The sequence below is a fragment of the Canis lupus genome, chromosome 11 (genome assembly GCF_048164855.1).
Source record: "Canis lupus baileyi chromosome 11, mCanLup2.hap1, whole genome shotgun sequence".
Classification (NCBI taxonomy): Eukaryota; Metazoa; Chordata; class Mammalia; order Carnivora; family Canidae; genus Canis; species Canis lupus.
In genome coordinates this window covers 2,061,061-2,084,457 of record NC_132848.1, presented here as the reverse complement: position 1 = coordinate 2,084,457, position 23,397 = coordinate 2,061,061, and the positions used below count along the sequence as shown (strand labels likewise).

General features: G+C 38.7%; 1 protein-coding gene across 1 annotated transcript in view; it reads left to right on the top strand.

Moving 5' to 3' along the window:
• The window catches only part of LOC140600491 (rap1 GTPase-GDP dissociation stimulator 1-like), a 76,303-nt gene that overhangs the window by 1,779 nt on the left and 51,127 nt on the right, over positions 1-23,397 (top strand).

Sequence of the window (23,397 nt, the reverse complement as noted above, 5' to 3'; positions counted from 1 at the left end):
AGATGAAGAGGGACACTATATCGTACTTAAAGGACCTATCCAACAAGAGGACTTAACAATCATCAGTATATATGCCCCGAATGTGGGAGCTGCTAAACATATCAATCAATTAATAACCAAAGTGAAGAAATACTTAGATAATAATACACTTATACTTGGTGACTTCAATCTAGTGTTGTCTACACTCGATAGGTCTTCTAAGCACAACATCTCCAAAGAAACGAGAGCTTTAAATGATACACTGGACCAGATGGATTTCACAGATATCTACAGAACTTTACATCCAAACTCAACTGAATACACATTCTTCTCAAGTGCACATGGAACTTTCTCCAGAATAAACCACATACTGGGTCACAAATCGGGTCTGAACTGGTACCAAAAGATTAAATCGTCCCCTGCATATTTTCAGACCATAATAACTTGAAATTAGAACTAAATCACAAGAACTTTGGAAGGATTTCAAACACGTGGATGTTAAGACCATATTGCTAGAAGATGAAAGGGTCAACTAGGAAATTAAGGAGGAATTAAAAAAATTCTCGGAAACTAATGAGAATGAAGATACAACCGTTCAAAATCTTTGGGATACAGCAAGAGCAGTCCTGAGAGTGAAATACACCGCAATACAAGCCTCGATCCAAAAACTGGAAAGAACTCAAATACAAAAGCTAACCTTGAACATAAAGGAGCTAGAGAAAAAACAGCAGATAGATCCTACACCCAGCAGAAAAAGAGAGTTAATTAAGATTCGAGCAGAACTCAATGAAATAAAGACCAGAAGAACTGTGGAACAGATCAACAAAACCACGAATTGGTTCTTTTTTTTAAATAAATTAATTTTTTATTGGTATTCAATTAACCAACATACAGAATAACACCCAGTGCTCATCCCGTCAAGTGTACCCCTCAGTGCCCGTCACACATCCACCTCCACCCCCCGCCCTCCTCCCCTTCCACCACCCCTAGTTCGTTTCCCAGTGTTAGGAGACTTTATGTTCTGTCTCTCGTCCTGATATTTCCCACACATTTCTTCTCCCTTCCCTTATATTCCCTTTCACTATTATTTATATTACCCAAATGAATGAGAACATATACTGTTTGTCCTTCTCCGATTGACTTACTTCACTCAGCATAATACCCTCCAGTTCCATCCATGTTGAAGCAAATGGTGGGTATTTGTCATTTCTAATGGCTGAGTAATATTCCATTGTATACATAAACACCCTTCAAAAAGGGTGTTGCCTGTGTTCTCCTCTAGGATTTTGATGGACTCTTGTCTCACATTTAGATCTTTTATCCATTTTTTATCCATTTTGAGTTTATCTTTGTGTATGGTGAAAGAGAGTGGTCTAGTTTCATTCTTCTGCATGTGGATGTCTAATTTTCCCAGCACCATTTATTGAAGAGGCTGTCTTTCTTCCAGTGGATAGTCTTTCCTCCTTTATCGAATATTAGTTGACCATAAAGTTCAGGATCCACTTCTGGGTTCTCTATTCTGTTTCATTGATCTATGTGTCTGTTTTTGTGCCAGTACCACACTGTCTTGATGACCACAGCTTTGTAGTACAACCTGAAATCTGGCATTGTGATGCCCCCAGATATGGTTTTCTTTTTTAAAATTCCCCTGGCTATTCGGGGTCTTTTCTGATTCCGCACAATTCTTAAAATAATGTGTTCTAACTCTCTGAAGAAAGTCCATGGTATTTTTTTTTTTTTTTTTTTTTTTTAAGTCCATGGTATTTTGATAGGGATTGCATTAAACATGCACATTGCCCTGGGTAACATTGACATTTTCACAATATTAATTCTGCCAATCCATGAGCATGGAATATTTTTCCATCTCTTTGTGTCTTCCTCAATTTCTTTCATAAGTGTTCTATAGTTTTTAGGGTATAGATCCTTTACCTCTTTGGTTAGGCTTATTCCTAGGTATCTAATGCTTTTGGGTGCAATTGTAAATGGGATTGACTCCTTAATTTCTCTTTCTTCAGTCTCAGTGTATAGAAATGCCACTGATTTCTTGGCATTGGTTTTGTATCCTGCCACACTGCCAAATTGTTGTATGAGTTCTAGCAATCTTGGGACAGAGGCTTTTGGGTTTTCTATGTCAAGTATCATGTCATCGACGAAGAGGGAGAGTTTTGTTGTGCCCAAGATTGCAAATCCGAGAAACCACCGAGGAGCTGACACCGATGCAAACACACGAAGGTTTATTTACAAGCTCGAGCTTGGGTCCAAGTGTACCCGACACAGCGGAGCAGGGATTTGGACCCCAACTAAGAGGCGTAGCAGCTTTATAGGGGCCAGTGGCCCATGGGATACACAGAAAGATGCACAGTCATGTTGGTCCACATGCAGGTGGCCGATTGAATTACACCTTACCCTGTAGTATCCACTTGAGCTGGCCTATTACTTTGGTCAGAATCGGTGCGCAGTTTTGGCGGGCACAAAGCAGGGTTACATTGTTATGAGCCGATTTCCGATTAGGGTGTGCCCAGAGCTTGACTAGGGTGGGGCAGCGCCTTAAGCAATAAGCAGGTTATGTGGGGGGTCATACAGGAGGTGGCAGGTGTAGCACAAAATGGAATAAGTCCTGCTCTGCTTGTCCAGGGGTAGGGGATTTTTGTTAAATTTCCTGGGTCCCACACAGTCGTACCTTTATATGAAAGTATAAAAGCAGAAAGAGTAACCCAAAATTGTGTATTTCACAAAAGCCTATCTAAACTAGTTATGTTCAATGGTGTCTGTCTTGATGCAACAATCTCTAGGAAGACCTTTTTCAGACCTAGCTCCACCACCAATAAGCATGTGAACTTGGACAATCCAATCATCCGAACTCTCAGTTTCTTTCCTGTGCCTCAGAAGAGTAGATCTGCCCTACGACTGAGCAATTGCACTGTTGGGATTTTACTTCAAAGATACAGATGTAATGAAACGCTGGGACACCTGCACCCCGATGTTTCTAGCAGCAATGTTCACAATAGCCAAACTGTGGAAGAAGCCTCGGTGTCCATTGAAAGATGAATGGATAATGAAGGTGTAGTATATATATATATATACAATGGAACATTACTCAGCCATTAGAAATGACAAATACCCACCATTTGCTTCAATGTGGATGGAACTGGAGGGTATTATGGTGAGTGAAGTAAGTCAATCGGAGAAGGACAAACATTATATGTTCTCATTCATTTCGGGAAATTAAATAATAGTGAAAGGGAATATAAGGGAAGGGAGAAGAAATGTGTGGGAAATATCAGAAAGGGAGACAGAACATAAAGACTCCTAACTCTGGGAATCGAACTAGGGCTGGTGGAAGGGGTGGAGGGCGGGGATTGGTGGTGAATGGGTGATGGGCACTGAGGGGGGCACTTGACAGGATGAGCACTGGGTGTTATTCTGTATGTTGGCAAATTGAACACCAATAAAAAATAAATTTATTATAAAAAAAAGAAATGACAAATACCCACCATTATCTTCAATGTGGATGGAACTGGAAGGTATTATGCTGAGTGAAATAAGTCAATCAGAGAAGGACAAACATTATATGGTCTCATTCATTAGGGGAATATAAAAAATAGTGAAAGGGAATAAAGGGGATAGGAAAGGAAATGATTGAAAATATCAGTGAGGGTGACAGAACATGAGAGACTCCTAACTCTGGATAATGAACAAGGAGTGGTATAAAGGGAGGTGGGTGGGGGGGTGGGCGTGACAGGGTGGCAGGTACTGTGTGGGCACTTAATGGGATGAGCACTGGGTGTTATTCTATATGTTTCCAAATTGAACACCACTAATAATATATTAATTAATTAATTAAAAAAATAAATAAAGTTATATTTTGCAGTGTTAAAAAAAGAAAGTTTGGAATTTCATAAATGAAAATATGTCTTCTATGGAGAGCAATTATTCTGTATGCTCAACCAGGTATGTTCTAAATAATATCATGTTTAATCTTCCCAACTATATGGCAACTTAAGCTTTATCTCTTTTTTGCAAATGTGCAATTGATACTTTGAAAGATCAAGGAATTTGCCTGAGGTCTGGAGGTGTAACAACCTATGTGATAACTTGATTTGAAAACCACAACAAAGAGACAAAAACTTGCCTTTATTTCATGCATATTTAAAACTGTGAGAACTGGCAAATATTTATAGCTTTTACTTAAGACATGCACAATTTTATTGGTGTTTTACACTCACATTATATAATTAGGCATGGTTATATTATTATGGTATTATCAGAGAGGGTACTAATTACTAATATTATACTTGGCATATATATTGGAACTCTTTTTTATTGGTGTTCAATTTACCAACATACAGAATAACCCCCAGTGCCCGTCACCCAATCACTCCCACCCCCGGCCCTCCTCCCCTACTACCACCCCTAGTTCGTTTCCCAGAGTTAGCAGTCTTTACATTATGTCTCCCTTTCTGATATTTCCCACACATTTCTTCTCCCTTCCCTTATATTCCCTTTCACTATTATTTATATTCCCCACATGAATGAGAACATATAATGTTTGTCCTTCTCCGACTGGCTTACCTCACTCAGCATAATACCCTCCAGTTCCATCCACGTTGAAGCAAATGGTGGGTATTTGTCATTTCTAATAGCTGAGTAATATTCCATTGTATACATAAACCACATCTTCTTTATCCATTCATCTTTCGATGGACACCGAGACTCCTTCCACAGTTTGGCTATTGTGGCCATTGCTGCTATAAACATCGGGGTGCAGGTGTCCCAGCGTTTCATTGCATCTGCATCTTTGCGGTAAATCCCCAACAGTGCAATTGCTGGGTCGTAGGGCAGGTCTATTTTTAACTCTTTGAGGAACCTCCATACAGTTTTCCAGAGTGGCTGCACCAGTTCACATTCCCATCAACAGTGTAAGAGGGTTCCCTTTTCTCCACATCCTCTCCAACATTTATTGTTTCCTGCCTTGTTAATTTTCCCCATTCTCACTGGTGTGAGGTGGTATCTCATTGTGGTTTTGATTTCTATTTCCCTGATGGCAAGTGATGCAGAGCATTTTCTCATATGCTTGTTGGCCATGTCTATGTCTTCCTCTGTGAGATTTCTGTTCATGTCTTTTGCCCATTTCATGATTGGATTGTTTGTTTCTTTGGTGTTGAGTTTAATAAGTTCTTTATAGATCTTGGAAACTAGCCCTTTATCTGATATGTCATTTACAAATATCTTCTCCCATTCTGTAGGTTGTCTTTTAGATTTTTTTTTAAATTCAAATCATTTTATTTTTATTTATTTATTTATTTTTTATGATAGTCACAGAGAGAGAGAGAGAGAGAGGTAGAGACACAGGCAGAGGGAGAAGCAGGCTCCATGCACTGGGAGCCCGATGTGGGATTCGATCCTGGGTCTCCAGGATCGCGCCCTGGGCCAAAGGCAGGCGCCAAACCGCTGCGCCACCCAGGGATCCCTGTCTTTTAGTTTTGTTGACTGTATCCTTTGCTGTGCAGAAGCTTCTTATCTTGATGAAGTCCCAATACTTCATTTTTGCTTTTGTTTCTTTTGCTTTCGTGGATGTATCTTGCAAGAAGTTACTGTGGCCGAGTTCAAAAAGGGTGTTGCCTGTGTTCTTCTCTAGGATTTTGATGGAATCTTGTCTCACATTTAGATCTTTCATCCATTTTGAGTTTATCTTTGTGTCTGGTAAAGAGAGTGGTCTAGTTTCATTCTTCTGCATGCGGATGTCCAATTTTCCCAGCACCATTTATTGAAGAGGCTGTCTTTCTTCCAATGGATAGTCTTTCCTCCTTTATCGAATATTAGTTGACCATAAAGTCAGGGTCCACTTCTGGGTTCTCTATTCTGTTCCATTGATCTATGTGTCTGTTTTTGTGCCAGTACCACACTGTCTTGATGACCACAGCTTTGTAGTACAACCTGAAATCTGGCATTGTGATGCCCCCAGATATGGTTTTCTTTTTTAAAATTCCCCTGGCTGGGATCCCTGGGTGGCGCAGCGGTTTGGCGCCTGCCTTTGGCCCAGGGCGCGATCCTGGAGAGCCGGGATCGAGTCCCACATCGGGCTCCCGGTGCATGGAGCCTGCTTCTCCCTCTGCCTATGTCTCTGCCTCTCTCTCTCTCTCTCTCTGTGACTCTCATATATAAAAAAAAATTCCCCTGGCTATTTGGGGTCTTTTCTGATTCCACACAAATCTTAAAATAATTTGTTCTAACTCTCTGAAGAAAGTCCATGGTATTTTGATAGGGATTGCATTAAACGTGTATATTTGCCCTGGATACAACAGTTCAAAATCTTTGGGATGCAGCAAAAGCAGTCCTAAGGGGGAAATACATGGCAATACAAGCATCCATTCAAAAACTGGAAAGAACTCAAATACAAAAGCTAACCTTACACATAAAGGAGCTAGAGAAAAAACAGCAAATAGATCCTACACCCAGGAGAAGAAGAGAGTTAATAAAGATTCAAGCAGAACTCAACGAAATCTAGGCCAGAAGAACTGTGGAGCAGATCAACAGAACCAGGAGTTGGTTCTTTGAAAGAATTAATAAGATAGAAAATCCATTTGTCAGCCTTATTAAAAAGAAGAGAGAGAAGACTCAAATTAATAAAATCATGAATGAGAAAGGAGAGATCACTACCAACACCAAGGAAATACAAACTATTTTAAAAACATATTATGAACAGCTATACACCAAAATTAGGCAATCTAGAAGAAATGGACGCATTCCTGGAAAGCCACAAACTACCAAAACTGGAACAGGAAGAAATAGAAAACCTTAATAGGACAATAACCAGGGAGGAAATTGAAGCAGTCATGAAAAACCTCCCAAGACACAAGAGTCCAGGGCCAGATGGCTTCCCAGGGGAATTTTATCAAACGTTTAAAGAAGAAACCATACCTATTCTCCTAAAGCTGTTTGGAAAGATAGAAAGAGATGGAGTACTTCCAAATTCGTTCTATGAGGCCAGCATCACCTTAATTCCAAAACCAAAGACCCCACCAAAAAGGAGAATTACAGACCAATATCCCTGATGAACATGGATGCAAAAATTCTCAACAAGATACTGGCCAATAGGATCCAACAGTACATTAAGAAAATTATTCACCATGACCAAGTAGGATTTATCCCTGGGACACAAGGCTGGTTCAACACCCGTAAAACAATCAATGTGATTCATCGTATCAGCAAGAGAAAAACCAAGAACCATATGATCCTCTCATTAGATGCAGAGAAAGCATTTGACAAAATACAGCATCCATTCCTGATCAAAACTCTTCAGAGTGTAGGGATAGAGGGAACATTCCTCGACATCTTAAAAGCCATCTATGAAAAGCTCACAGCAAATATCATTCTCAATGGGGAAGCACTGGGAGCCTTTCCCCTAAGATCAGGAACAAGACAGGGATGTCCACTCTCACCACTGCTGTTCAACATAGTACCGGAAGTCCTAGCCTCAGCAATCAGACAACAAAAAGACATTAAAGGCATTCAAATTGGCAAAGAAGAAGTCAAACTCTCCCTCTTCGCCGATGACATGATACTCTACGTAGAAAACCCAAAAGTCTCCACCCCAAGATTGCTAGAACTCATACAGCAATTCAGTAGCGTGGCAGGATACAAAATCAATGCCCAGAAATCAGTGGCATTTCTATACACTAACAATGAGACTGAAGAAAGAGAAATTAAGGAGTCAATCCCATTTACAATTGCACCCAAAAGCATAAGATACCTAGGAATAAACCTAACCAAAGATGTAAAGGATCTATACTCTCAAAACTATAGAACACTTCTGAAAGAAATTGAGGAAGACACAAAGAGATGGAAAAATATTCCATGCTCATGGATTGGCAGAATTAATATAGTGAAAATGTCAATGTTACCCAGGGCAATTTACACGTTTAATGCAATCCCTATCAAAATACCATGGACTTTCTTCAGAGAGTTAGAACAAATTATTTTAAGATTTGTGTGGAATCAGAAAAGAACCCGAATAGCCAGGGGAATTTTAAAAAAGAAAACCATATCTGGGGGCATCACAATGCCAGATTTCAGGTTGTACTACAAAGCTGTGGTCATCAAGACAGTGTGGTACTGGCACAAAAACAGACACATAGATCAGTGGAACAGAATAGAGAACCCAGAAGTGGACCCTGAACTTTATGGTCAACTAATATTCGATAAAGGAGGAAAGACTATCCATTGGAAGAAAGACAGTCTCTTCAATAAATGGTGCTGGGAAAATTGGACATCCACATGCAGAAGAATGAAACTAGACCACTCTCTTTCACCATACACAACGATAAACTCAAAATAGATGAAAGATCTAAATGTGAGACAAGATTCCATCAAAATCCTAGAGAAGAACACAGGCAACACCCTTTTTGAACTCGGCCATAGTAACTTCTTGCAAGATACATCGACGAAGGCAAAAGAAACAAAAGCAAAAATGAACTATTGGGACTTCATCAAGATAAGAAGCTTTTGCACAGCAAAGGATACAGTCAACAAAACTAATAGCCTACAGAATGGGAGAAGATATTTGCAAATGACATATCAGATAAAGGGCTAGTTTCCAAGATCTATAAAGAACTTCTTAAACTCAACACCAAAGAAACAAACAATCCAATCATGAAATGGGCAAAAGACATGAAGAGAAATCTCACAGAGGAAGACATAGACATGGCCAACACACACATGAGAAAATGCTCTGCATCACTTGCTATCAGGGAAATAGAAATCAAAACCTCAATGAGTTACCACCTCACACCAGTGAGAATGGGGCAAATTAACAAGGCAGGAAACAACAAATGTTGGAGAGGATGCGGAGAAAAGGGAACCCTCTTACACTGTTGGTGGGAATGTGAACTGGTACAGCCACTCTGGAAAACTGTGTGGAGGTTCCTAAAAGAGTTAAAAATAGACCTGTCTTTTGACCCAGCAATTGCACTGTTGGGGATTTACCCCAAAGATTCACATGCAATGAAACGCCGGGACACCTGCACCCCGATGTTTATAACAGCTATGTCCACAATAGCCAAATTGTGGAAGGAGCCCTGGTGTCCATCGAAAGATGAATGGATAAAGAAGATGTGGTTTATGTATAGAATGGAATATTCCTCTGCCATTAGAAACGACAAATATCCACCATTTGCTTCAACGTGGATGGAACTGGAGGGTGTTATGCTGAGTGAAGTAAGTCAATTGGAGAAGGACAAACATTATATGTTCTCGTTCATTTGGGGAATATAAATAATAGTGAAAGGGAATATAAGGGAAGAGAGAAGAAATGTGTGGGAAGTATCAGAAAGGGAGACAGAATATAAAGACTGCTAACTCTGGGAAACGAACTAGGTGTGGTGGAAGGGGAGGAGGGCGGAGGGTGGGGGTGAATGGGTGACGGGCGCTGAGAGGGGCACTTGACAGGATGAGCACTGGGTGTTATTCTGTATGTTGGAAAATTGAACACCAATAAAAAATAAATTTATTTAAAAAAGTAAATTTAAAATTAATTAAAAAAACCCACAATGAGATACCACCTCACACCAGTGAGAATGGGGAAAATTAACAAGGCAGTAAACCACAAATGTTGGAGAGGATGTGGAAATAAGGGAACCCTCTTACACTGGTGGTGGGCACGTGAAATGGTGCAGCCACTCTGGAAAACTGTGTGGAGGTTCCTCAAAGAGTTCAGAGTAAATCTGCCCTACGACCCAGCAATTGCACTATTGGGATTTTACCCCAAAGATACAGATGCAATGAAACGCTGGGACACCTGCACCCTGATGTTTCTAGCAGCAATGTCCACAATAGCCAAACTGTGGAAGAAGCCTCGGTGTCCATTGAAAGATGAATGGATAATGAAGGTGTGGTACATACATATATACAATGGAACATTAGTGAGCACTGGGTGTTATTCTGTATGTTGGCAAATTGAACACCAATAAAAAATAAATTTATTATAAAAAAAAGAAACGACAAATACCCACCATTTGCTTCAATGTGGATGGAACTGGAGGGTATTATGCTGAGTGAAATAAGTCAATCAGAGAAGGACAAACATTATATGGTCTCATTCATTTGGGGAATATAAAAAATAGTGAAAGGGAATAAAGGGGATAGGAAAGGAAATGATTGAAAATATCAGTGAGGGTGACAGAACATGAGAGACTCCTAACTCTGGATAATGAACAAGGAGTGGTATAAAGGGAGGTGGGTGGGGGGGTGGGCGTGACAGGGTGGCAGGTACTGAGGGTGCACTTAATGGGATGAGCACTGGGTGTTATTCTATATGTTTCCAAATTGAACACCAATAATAATATATTAATTAATTAATTAATTAAAAAAAATAAATAAAGTTATATTTTGCAGTGTTAAAAAAAGAAAGTTTGGAATTTCATAAATGAAAATATGTCTTCTATGGAGAGCAATTATTCTGTATGCTCAACCAGGTATGTTCTAAATAATATCATGTTTAATCTTCCCAACTATATGGCAACTTAGGCTTTATCTCTTTCTTACAAATGTGCAATTGATACTTTGAAAGATCAAGGAATTTGCCTGAGGTCTGGAGGTGTAACAACCTATGTGATAACTTGATTTGAAAACCACAACAGAGAGACAAAAACTTGCCTTTATTTCATGCATATTTAAAACTGTGAGAACTGGCAAATATTTATAGCTTTTACTTAAGACATGCACAATTTTATTGGTGTTTTACGCTCACATTATATAATTTGGGCATGGTTATATTATTATAGTATAGTCAGAGAGGGTACTAATTACTAATATTATACTTGGCATATATATTGGAACTTTTATCAATCAAAGCAGGAAACGCTTCAGCAGTCACTGTTGGTGAGCAAAGAGTGAGAAGACAAAATAGTATAAAGTATTAGCAGTACTATTGAACCAAAAATTCTTATTTGAAGGAAGATTAAATATATGGAGTAATGAATGGACTTAGCACTATATAGAGAATTTTCAACTTTTTAAAAATGGCATAGATTAAATATGCACTCAGTAGCAATGTGCTTTAGGAACTAGATGTTAAGTTATTCATCTCTGAAAAATAATGTCAAGGGAAACAAACTTTACCTAGTGTGGTTATTTGCTAGCTTTTTTTTCCTGTCTCTTTAGACACCGTCCCCTAAGCTTCCTTTTCAAATTCATTACTAATGTGTATGATGTTTTCTATTCCTTGGTGTTCTGTGTGTAGTCCTGTTCTGGCAATTTTTATTCACTGAATTATTCCCTGTGAGCCAGCAGCAAAGAGAATAGATAAAACATGTGGCTCATGCTACATTTTATTTGTGCAGAAACCATACCACATTGTTTAAAACACCTTCTGATATTTTTTCTTCTTCATATAATTGCTCCTTTCTCATGCTCTGTACACAAAGAAATATATTCCCTCTAGATAAAATGGAAATTTTAAGGAAAAAAACCTTAACATAGAAAGAAAAGGGGTTCACTGAGAGGAATTATGTCCAGAATGCTGGTTTCCCTGCATTACAACAGTAGCAACTGCTCTTATGTTTTCTATTCCAGCCATTCTATTTGTTAGTGATCCTGTATGAAAATTAGAGGTAAGTCAGAAATATAGGAGGCAATGGAGTCTCCCAAACCTTATCATTTCATTGCTTATCAGCTCAATTTTTAATTAGATTAAATAGGGTATATTGGAGTTCTATTTTGCCACTGAATATAGATAGTAGTACATTTTGTTTTATAACATCATTTTTTTCATTCTCTGTTAAGTGAAAAGCAGGAAATTTCCATTTCTGTGCCTGTGTTTCTAACTGAATATAGGCTAGGTAGTACTTTCTTTTAGAGAATAGACTAACTGTAGGTAATTCCTGGCTACATTGAACAGTTATTACTTATATGAATATATCTAAGGTACAAAACCAAACTGACTCCAGTGCTTCATTTGGGAATAAAGACAAAGTTCCATGGTTGTGTCATAAAGACTGAATGAGATAGAATATACAAATCTTTAGTATGTCATTGGGAAAAATATTGCTTTTGCTTAATCACAGTAACCATGAATATTCTGCCCCAAATTGGAAATCAGTTCACACTAAATGAAAATAATGTAAAAAACCAGCTCTTCGGAAAGCATAGTAAGTGCCACATGGTTTATATAGCACTTTCATTTATACCATTTCAATTAATTCCCAAATGCCCTTGAATTTCACATCCATGGTAAACAGAGAAGACTGATACTTAAGAAAATTAAGGACCATTCAAAGTCACAAATCTACTAAGTGGCCCATTTGTATTTTTAACCCATATTTCTCTAACCACAGGGCCTATATACTTTCTGTGATAGTAATCTACCTTAAAGTGTCATAAATAAGAAACTGACACTGTTTTGATAGCATCATCTTATATTCAGGTATGTGTTTTACTTTTTTTCTTTAATTACAAATGACTAAATAAAGAACTGAAACTTGGAGGGTAGGAATTGATAATTGCCATAAACTGCTAGAGATACAATCCTTCCACCCACTCAGTGGGTTCTCTAGAGGAGTCTTTGCTTCACTCAGGAAAAGAGAAGCTGCTAAAGAAAACCTATGTCATGGCCCAAAGTTCAGAAAGATTGAGCAGTTCCAAGTAAATTTAGAGTAATTATGAAGCCAAACTAGATTTTACCCGCAATACTGAATTAAAAAAAAACTTTCCTTCCCTCTAATGTATTATCCTAAACCCTGAACAACTATTTAAAGTAAAAATGAGTGGAAAATATCAGAAAGGGAGACAGAACATGAGAGAACCCTAACACTGGGAAACAAACTAGGGGTGGTGGAAGGGGAGGTGGGCAGGGGGTGGGGGTGAGTGGGACACTTGATGGGATGAGCACTGGGTGTTATTCTGTATGTTGGTAAATTGAACACCAATAAAAATTATTTTATTTAAAAAAAGGAATGATTCGATTCGAATTGAATCAAATCGAATAGGAAAGAATCGAATTGAATCGAATATAAAAGAATTGATCAAATCACATCGAAGAGAATAGAATGGAATCGAATCGAATAGAAAAGAATCGTATTGAATCGAATAGAAAAGAATCGAATCAAATCAAATCGAATAGAATAGAATACAATCGAATTGAATCGAATCGAATAGAAGAGAAGAGAAAAGATTCGAATCAAATTGAATCGAATCGAATAGAAAAGATTCGAATAGAAAAGATTCAAATCGAATCAAATGAATCGAATAGAATAGAATCGATTCGAATCGAATCGAATCGAATAGAAAAGAATCGAATCCAATCGAATCGAATCGAATAGAATAGAAAAGAAGCGAATCAAATCGAATCAAATCAAATAGAAAAGATTCGAATAGAAAAGATTAGAATCGAATTGAATCGAATGAAATAGAAAAGAATCGAATGGATCGAATAGAAAAGAATCGAATCGAAACTAATTAAGTAGAAAAGAATCCAATAGAATAGAATAGAAAAGAATCAATTTGAATCAAATTGCATCGAATTGTGTAGAATAGACAATAATAGAATAGAATAGAATAGAAAAGAATTGAACTGAATCGAATTGAATCGAATAGAAAAGAATCGAATTGAATCGAATTGAATAGAAAAAAATCCAATCAAATCGAATCGAAAAGAATCGAATCGAATAGAATCGAATTGAAAAGAATCGAATCGAATCGAATAGAAAAGAATGATTCGAATTGAATCGAATAGAAAAGAATCGAATCGAGACGAATGGAATTGAATAGAATGGAAAAGAACCGAATCGAATGGAATCAAATAGAAAAGATTCGAATCCAATCGAATCGAATCAAATAGAAAAAATTGAAACAAATCTCATTGAATTGAATCGAATAGAATAGAAAAGAAACGAATTGATTCGAATAGAATAGAAAATAATCGAATCGAGTCTAATAGATTAGAATAGAAAAGAATCAAATTGCTTTGAATCGAATAGAATAGAATAGAATCGAACAGAATAGAAAAAAATTGAATCGAATTGAATCGAATCAAAAGAAAAGAATTGAATCGAATCGAATTGCATCGAATCGAATAGAATAGAAAATAATCGAATCGAATCGATTAGAATAGAATAGAAAATAATCGAATCGAATCGATTAGAATAGAATAGAAAATAATCGAATCGAATAGAATAGAATAGAAAAGAATTGAATCGAATAGAAAGAATCGAATTGAATCGAATCAAATCGAATCGAATCGAAACAAAAGAATCAAATCGAATCGAATAGAATAAGAAGAATCGAATCGAATGAAATAGAAAATAATCGAATAGAATAGAATCTAATAGAATAGATTAGAATAGCAAAGAATAAAATACAATAGAATCGAATTGAATAGAAAAGAATCCCATCGAATCTAATCGAATAGAGAAGAATCGAATCGAATCAAATAGAAAAGAATCGAATAGAATCAAATCAAATCAAGTAGAAAAGAATCGAATAGAAAAGAATCGAATGGAATAGAATCAAATTGAATCGAATCGAAAAGAAAAGAATCAAATAGAATCAAATAAAATAGAAAAGAATCGAATCGATTTAAATCGAAACAAATAGAAAAGATTCGATCGAATCGAATCAAATTGAATCAAAGAGAATAGCAAAGAATTGAATACAATCGAATCAAATCGAATTGAATCAAATAGAAAAGTTCGAATCGAAATGAATCGTATAGAAAAGAATTGAATAGAAAAGAATCGAATCGAATCGAATAGAATGGAATCGAATAGAAAAGAATCGAATAGAATAGAATATTAAAGAATCGAATCGAATTGAGTAGAAGTGAAAAGAATCGAATCCAATCGAATCGAAATGAATAGAAAAGATTAGAATTGAATTGAATCGAATAGAATAGAAAAGAATGGAATGGAATCGAATCGAATAGAAAAGAATTGAATCGAATCGAATCGAAAAGAATCCAATAGAATCGAATAGAATAGAATCGTAAAGAAAGTAATCAAATCGAATAGACAAGAATCGAATCGAATAGAAAATCGAATCGAATCGAATCGATTAGATTAGAAGAGAAACGATTCGATTTGAATTGAATCGAATCAAATAGAAAAGAATCGAATCGAATCGATGAGAAAAAATCGAAACGAATCGATTAGATAAGAAAAGAAACGATTCGATCGAATTGAATCGAATTGAATAGAAAAGCTTCAAATCAAATCGAATCGAATAGAAATGAATCGAATCGAATAGAATATAATAGAAAAGAATCTAATCGAATCGAAAAGGAAAGAATTTAATTGAATCGAATAGAACAGAATAGAAAAGAATCTAATTGAATAGAATAGAATAGAAAATAAATGAATCCATTTGAATCGAATAGAATGGAATAGAATAAAAAAAAGAATGGAATAGAATAAAAAAAGAATGGAATAGAATAGGAAAGAATCAAATCAATCGAATCGAATCGAATTGAAACGAATAGAAAAGAATCGAATCAAATCGAATCGAAAAGAATCCAATCGAATAGAATCGAATAGAAAAAAATCGAATCGAATCGAATAGATAAGAATCGAATCGAATAGAAAAGAATCAAAATGAATCGATTAGATTAGAAAAGATTCAAATCGAATCGAAAAGGAAAGAATGGAATCAAATCGAATAGAATAGAAAATAAACGAATCCAATCGAATTGAATAGAAAGGAATAGAAAAGAATCCAATCAAATCGAATCGAATCGAATAGAAAAGATTCAAATAGAAAAGATTTGAATCGAATTGAATCAAATAGAAAAGAATCGAATCAAATCGAAAAGAAAAGAATCGAATTGAAACGAAAATAATCGAATAGAAGAGAATTGAAACGAATCGAATAGACAGGAATCAAATCGAATCGAATAGAAAAGAATCGAATCGAATTGAATCGAAAAGAATCGAATTGAATCGATTCGAATCGAATAGAATAGAAAATAATCGAATCCGCTTTTTCGCAACGGGTTTGCCGCCAGAACACAGGTGTCGTGAAAACCACCGCTAAACCTAAACCAAAATGGGAAAGGAGAAGACTCACATCAACATTGTCGTCATTGGACACGTAGATTCGGGCAAGTCTACCACTACTGGCCATCTGATCTACAAATGTGGTGGGATCGACAAAAGAACTATCAAAAAATTTGAGAAGGAGGCTGCTGAGATGGGAAAAGGCTCCTTCAAGTATGCCTGGGTCTTGGATAAACTGAAAGCTGAACGTGAATGTGGTATCACCATTGATATCTCCCTGTGGAAATTCGAGACCAGCAAGTATTATGTGACCATCATTGATGCCCCAGGACACAGAGACTTTATCAAAAACATGATTACAGGCACATCTAAGGCTGACTGTGCTGTCTTGATTGTTGCTGCTGGTGTTGGCGAATTTGAAGCAGGTATCTCCAAGAATGGGCAGACCCGTGAGCATGCCCTTCTGGCTTACACACTGGGTGTAAAACAACTAATTGTTGGTGTTAACAAAATGGATTCCACTGAACCACCCTACAGCCAGAAGAGATACGAGGAAATCGTTAAAGAAGTCAGCACCTACATTAAGAAAATTGGCTACAACCCCGACACAGTAGCATTTGTGCCAATTTCTGGTTGGAATGGTGACAACATGCTGGAGCCAAGTGCTAACATGCCTTGGTTCAAGGGATGGAAAGTCACCCGTAAAGATGGGAATGCCAGCGGAACCACACTGCTTGAAGCCCTGGATTGCATTCTGCCACCAACTCGTCCAACTGATAAGCCCTTGCGTCTGCCTCTCCAAGACGTCTACAAAATTGGTGGTATTGGTACTGTCCCAGTGGGTCGAGTGGAGACTGGTGTTCTTAAGCCTGGTATGGTGGTCACCTTTGCTCCAGTCAATGTTTCAACTGAAGTAAAGTCTGTTGAAATGCACCATGAAGCTTTGAGTGAGGCTCTTCCTGGGGACAATGTGGGCTTCAATGTCAAGAACGTATCTGTCAAAGATGTTCGTCGTGGCAACATGGCTGGTGACAGCAAAAATGAACCACCAATGGAAGCAGCTGGCTCCACAGCTCAGGTGATTATCCTGAACCATCCAGGCCAAATCAGTGCTGGATATGCACCTGTGCTGGATTGTCACACAGCTCACATTGCTTGCAAGTTTGCTGAGCTGAAGGAAAAGATAGATCATCGTTCTGGAAAGAAGCTGGAAGATGGTCCCAAGTTCTTGAAATCTGGGTATGCTGCCATTGTTGATATGGTTCCTGGCAAACCTATGTGTGTTGAGAGCTTCTCTGACTATCCTCCTCTGGGCCGTTTTGCTGTTCGTGACATGAGACAGACGGTTGCTGTGGGTGTCATCAAAGCAGTGGACAAGAAGGCAGCTGGAGCTGGCAAAGTCACCAAGTCTGCCCAGAAAGCTCAGAAGGCTAAATGAATATTATCCCCAATACCTGCCACCCCAGTCTTAATCAGTGGTGAACGGTCTCAGAACTGTTTGTGTCAATTGGCCATTTAAGTTTAATAGTAAAAGACTGGTTAATGATAACAATGCATCATAAAACCATCAGAAGGAAAGGAGAATGTTTTGTGGACCATTTGTGTTTTTTTTTTTTGTGTGTGCGTGTGTGGCAGTTTTAAGTTATTAGTTTTTAAAATCAGTACTTTTTAATGGAAACAACTTGACCAAAAATCTGTCACAGAATTTTGAGACCCATTAAAACAAAAGTTTAATGAGAAAAAAAGAAAATAATCAAATCCAATCGAATTGAATCGAATAGAATAGAATAGAATAGAAAAGAATCGAATCGAATTGAATAGAATCGAATAGAAAAGATTCGAATAGAAAAGATTCGAATTGAATTGAATGAAATAGAAAAGAATCGAATCAATGGAATAGAAAAGAATCGAATCGAATTGAGTAGAAAAGAATCGAATCAAATCTAATAGAATAGAATAGAATAGAAATGAATAGAACTTAATCGAATCGAATCGAATAGAAAAGAATCGAATCGAATTGAATTGAATAGAAAAGAATGGAATGGAATCGAATCGAATAGAAAAGATTCGAATAGAATTGAATACAATCGAATCGAATAGAAAAGGATCGAATCGAATCGAATAGAGTATTAAAGAATTAAATAGAATGGAGTAGAATTGAAAAGAATTGAATCGAATCGAATAGAAAAGAATTGAATCGAATCAAATAGAAATAAATCGAATAGAAAAAAACGAATCAAATAGAATATTAAAGAATCGAATCGAATTGAGTATAATTGAAAAGAATCGAATCGAAGCAAACAAATAGAAAAGATTCGAATCAAATTAAATCGAATAGAATAGAAAAGAATCGAATCAAATCGAATAGAAAAGAATCAAATCGAATCGAAAAGAATAGAAAAGAATCGAATCGGGGGGGAGGAGCAAGATGGCGGAAGAGTAGGGTCTCCAAATCACCTGTCTCCACCAAATTACCTAGAAAACCTTCCAATCATCCTGAAAATCTATGAATTCGGCCTGAGAATTAAAGAGAGAACACCTGGAATGCAACAGTGAGAAGAGTTCGCACTTCTATCAAGGTAGGAAGACGGGGAAAAAGAAGTAAAGAAACAAAGGCCTCCAAGGGGGAGGGGCCCCGCGAGGAGCCGGGCTGAGGCCGGGGCGAGTGTCCCCAGGACAGGAGAGCCCCGTCCCAGAGAAGCAGGAGCTGCACCGACCTTCCCGGGCGGAAAGGGGCTCGTGGGGACTTGGAGCAGGACCCAGGAGGGCGAGGATGCCCTCGGGTTCCCTGAGACAGTAACAGAGCAACTGCGCGCCCAGGAGAGTGTGCCGAGCTCCCTAAGGGCTGCAGCGTGCACGGCGGGACCTGGCGGGACCCGGAGCAGCCAGGAGGGGCTCGGGCGGCGGCTCCGCGGAGGGGGCTGCGCGGTCCCGGGAGCAGCTCGGAGGGGCTCGGGCAGAGGAAGAGGCTCCGTGCGGAGGGGGCTGCGCGGTTCCAGGAGCAGCTCGGAGGGGCTCGGGCGGCGGCTCCACGGAGGGGGTTGCGCAGCCCGGGAGCGCGAATCCAGCAGTGCAGGCTCCGGAGCACAGGGCGCCGGGACACAGCCCAGGATCCCGCCTCCCCCGGGACAGGCAGAGGCCGGGAGGGCCCAGGACACCAAGGACGCTCCTGCCCCGAGCTGAGCAGATCAGCGGCCCCGCCCGGGAGCCTCCAGGCCCTGCAGACAGAGCTGGCCCCGCCACTGGGGCTGTTCCTCCTGCGGCCTCACGGGGTAAACAACCCCCACTGAGCCCTGCACCAGGCAGGGGCACAGCAGCTCCCCGAACTGCTAACACCTGAAAATCAGCACAACAGGCCACTCCCCCAGAACACCAGCTAGACTGACAACTTCCAGGAGAAGCCAAGGGACTTAAAGTACACAGAATCAGAAGATACTCCCCGGTGGTTCTTTTTTTTTTTGTTTGTTTTGCTTTTTGATTTGTTTCCTTCCCCCACCTCCTTTTTTTTCTCCTTTCTTTTTCTTTCTCTTTTTCTTCTTTTTTTTTTCGTTTTTTTTTCTTCCCTTTTTTTTCTTTCTCTTTTCTTTCCTTCTTTCTCTCCTCTCTTTTTCTCTTTTTCCCAATACAACTTGCTTTTGGCCACTCTGCACTGAGCAAAATGACTAGAAGGAAAACCTCACCTCAAAAGAAAGAATCAGAAACAGTCCTCTCTCCCACAGAGTTACAAAATCTGGATTACAATTCAATGTCAGAAAGCCAATTCAGAAGCACTATTATACAGCTACTGGTGGCTCTAGAAAAAAGTATAAAGGACTCAAGAGACTTCATGACTGCAGAATTTAGAGCTAATCAGGCAGAAATTAAAAATCAATTGAATGAGATGCAATCCAAACTAGAAGTCCTAACGACGAGGGTTAACGAGGTGGAAGAACGAGTGAGTGACATAGAAGACAAGTGGATAGCAAAGAGGGAAACTGAGGAAAAAAGAGACAAACAATTAAAAGACCATGAGGATAGATTAAGGGAAATAAACGACAGCCTGAGAAAGAAAAACCTACGTTTAATTGGTGTTCCCGAGGGCGCCGAAAGGGACAGAGGGCCAGAATATGTATTTGAACAAATTCTAGCTGAAAACTTTCCTAATCTGGGAAGGGAAACAGGCATTCAGATCCAGGAAATAGAGAGATCCCCCCCCTAAAATCAATAAAAACCGTTCAACACCTCGACATTTAATAGTGAAGCTTGCAAATTCCAAAGATAAAGAGAAGATCCTTAAAGCAGCAAGAGACAAGAAATCCCTGACTTTTATGGGGAGGGGTATTAGGGTAACAGCATACCTCTCCACAGAGACCTGGCAGGCCAGAAAGGGCTGGCAGGATATATTCAGGGTCCTAAATGAGAAGAACATGCAACCAAGAATACTTTATCCAGCAAGGCTCTCATTCAAAATGGAAGGAGAGATAAAGAGCTTCCAAGACAGGCAGAAACTGAAAGAATATGTGACCTCCAAACCAGCTCTGCAAGAAATTTTAAGGGGGACTCTTAAAATTCCCCTTTAAGAAGAAGTTCAGTGGAACAGTCCACAAAAACAAGGACTGAATAGATATCATGATGACACTAAACTCATATCTCTCAATAGTAACTCTGAACGTGAACAGGCTTAATGACCCCATCAAAAGGCGCAGGGTTTCAGACTGGATAAAAAAGCAGGACCCATCTATTTGCTGTCTACAAGAGACTCATTTTAGACAGAAGGACACCTACAGCCTGAAAATAAAAGGTTGGAGAACCATTTACCATTCGAATGGTCCTCAAAAGAAAGCAGGGGTAGCCATCCTTATATCAGATAAACTAAAATTTACCCCAAAGACTGTAGTGAGAGATGAAGAGGGACACTATCTCATACTTAAAGGATCTATTGAACAAGAGGACTTAACAATCCTCAATATATATGCCCCGAATGTGGGAGCTGCCAAATATATCAATCAATTATTAACCAAAGTGAAGAAATACTTAGATAATAATACACTTATACTTGGTGACTTCAATCTAGCTCTTTCTATACTCGATAGGTCTTCTAAGCACAACATCTCCAAAGAAACGAGAGCTTTAAATGATACACTGGACCAGATGGATTTCACAGATATCTACAGAACTTTACATCCAAACTCAACTGAATACACATTCTTCTCAAGCGCACATGGAACTTTCTCCAGAATAGACCACGTATTGGGTCACAAATCGGGTCTGAACCGATACCAAAAGATTGGGATTGTCCCCTGCATATTCTCAGACCATAATGCCTTGAAATTAGAACTAAATCACAACAAGAAGTTTGGAAGGACCTCAAACACGTGGAGGTTAAGGACCATCCTGCTAAAAGATAAAAGGGTCAACCAGGAAATTAAGGAAGAATTAAAAAGATTCATGGAAACTAATGAGAATGAAGATACAACCGTTCAAGTCTTTGGGATGCAGCAAAAGCAGTCCTAAGGGGGAAATACATCGCAATACAAGCATCCATTCAAAAACTGGAAAGAACTCAAATACAAAAGCTAACCTTACACATAAAGGAGCTAGAGAAAAAACAGCAAATAGATCCTACACCCAAGAGAAGAAGGGAATTAATAAAGATTCGAGCAGAACTCAACGAAATCGAGACCAGAACTGTGGAACAGATCAACAAAACCAGGAGTTGGTTCTTTGAAAGAATTAACAAGATAGATAAACCATTAGCCAGCCTTATTAAAAAGAAGAGAGAGAAGACTCAAATTAATAAAATCATGAATGAGAAAGGAGAGATCACTACCAACACCAAGGAAATACAAACGATTTTAAAAACATATTATGAACAGCTATACGCCAATAAATTAGGCAATCTAGAAGAAATGGACGCATTCCTGGAAAGCCACAAACTACCAAAACTGGAACAGGAAGAAATAGAAAACCTGAACAGGCCAATAACCAGGGAGGAAATTGAAGCAGTCATCAAAAACCTCCCAAGACACAAGAGTCCAGGGCCGGATGGCTTCCCAGGGGAATTTTATCAAACGTTTAAAGAAGAAACCATACCTATTCTCCTAAAGCTGTTTGGAAAGATAGAAAGAGATGGAGTACTTCCAAATTCGTTCTATGAGGCCAGCATCACCTTAATTCCAAAACCAGACAAAGACCCCACCAAAAAGGAGAATTACAGACCAATATCCCTGATGAACATGGATGCAAAAATTCTCAACAAGATACTGGCCAATAGGATCCAACAGTACATTAAGAAAATTATTCACCATGACCAAGTAGGATTTATCCCTGGGACACAAGGCTGGTTCAACACCCGTATAACAATCAATGTGATTCATCATATCAACAAGAGAAAAACCAAGAACCATATGATCCTCTCATTGGATGCAGAGAAAGCATTTGACAAAATACAGCATCCATTCCTGATCAAAACTCTTCAGAGTGTAGGGATAGAGGGAACATTCCTCGACATCTTAAAAGCCATCTATGAAAAGCCCACAGCAAATATCATTCTCAATGGGGAAGCACTGGGAGCCTTTCCCCTAAGATCAGGAACAAGACAGGGATGTCCACTCTCACCACTGCTGTTCAACATAGTACTGGAAGTCCTAGCCTCAGCAATCAGACAACAAAAAGACATTAAAGGCATTCAAATTGGCAAAGAAGAAGTCAAACTCTCCCTCTTCGCCGATGACATGATACTCTACATAGAAAACCCAAAAGTCTCCACCGCAAGATTGCTAGAACTCATACAGCAATTCGGTAGCGTGGCAGGATACAAAATCAATGCCCAGAAGTCAGTGGCATTTCTATACACTAACAATGAGACTGAAGAAAGAGAAATTAAGGAGTCAATCCCATTTACAATTGCACCCCAAAGCATAAGATACCTAGGAATAAACCTAACCAAAGATGTAAAGGATCTATACCCTAAAAACTATAGAACACTTCTGAAAGAAATTGAGGAAGACACAAAGAGATGGAAAAATATTCCATGCTCATGGATTGGCAGAATTAATATTGTGAAAATGTCAATGTTACCCAGGGCAATATACACGTTTAATGCAATCCCTATCAAAATACCATGGACTTTCTTCAGAGAGTTAGAACAAATTATTTTAAGATTTGTGTGGAATCAGAAAAGACCCCGAATAGCCAGGGGAATTTTAAAAAAGAAAACCATATCTGGGGGCATCACAATGCCAGATTTCAGGTTGTACTACAAAGCTGTGGTCATCAAGACAGTGTGGTACTGGCACAAAAACAGACACATAGATCAGTGGAACAGAATAGAGAATCCAGAAGTGGACCCTGAACTTTATGGGCAACTAATATTCGATAAAGGAGGAAAGACTATCCATTGGAAGAAAGACAGTCTCTTCAATAAATGGTGCTGGGAAAATTGGACATCCACATG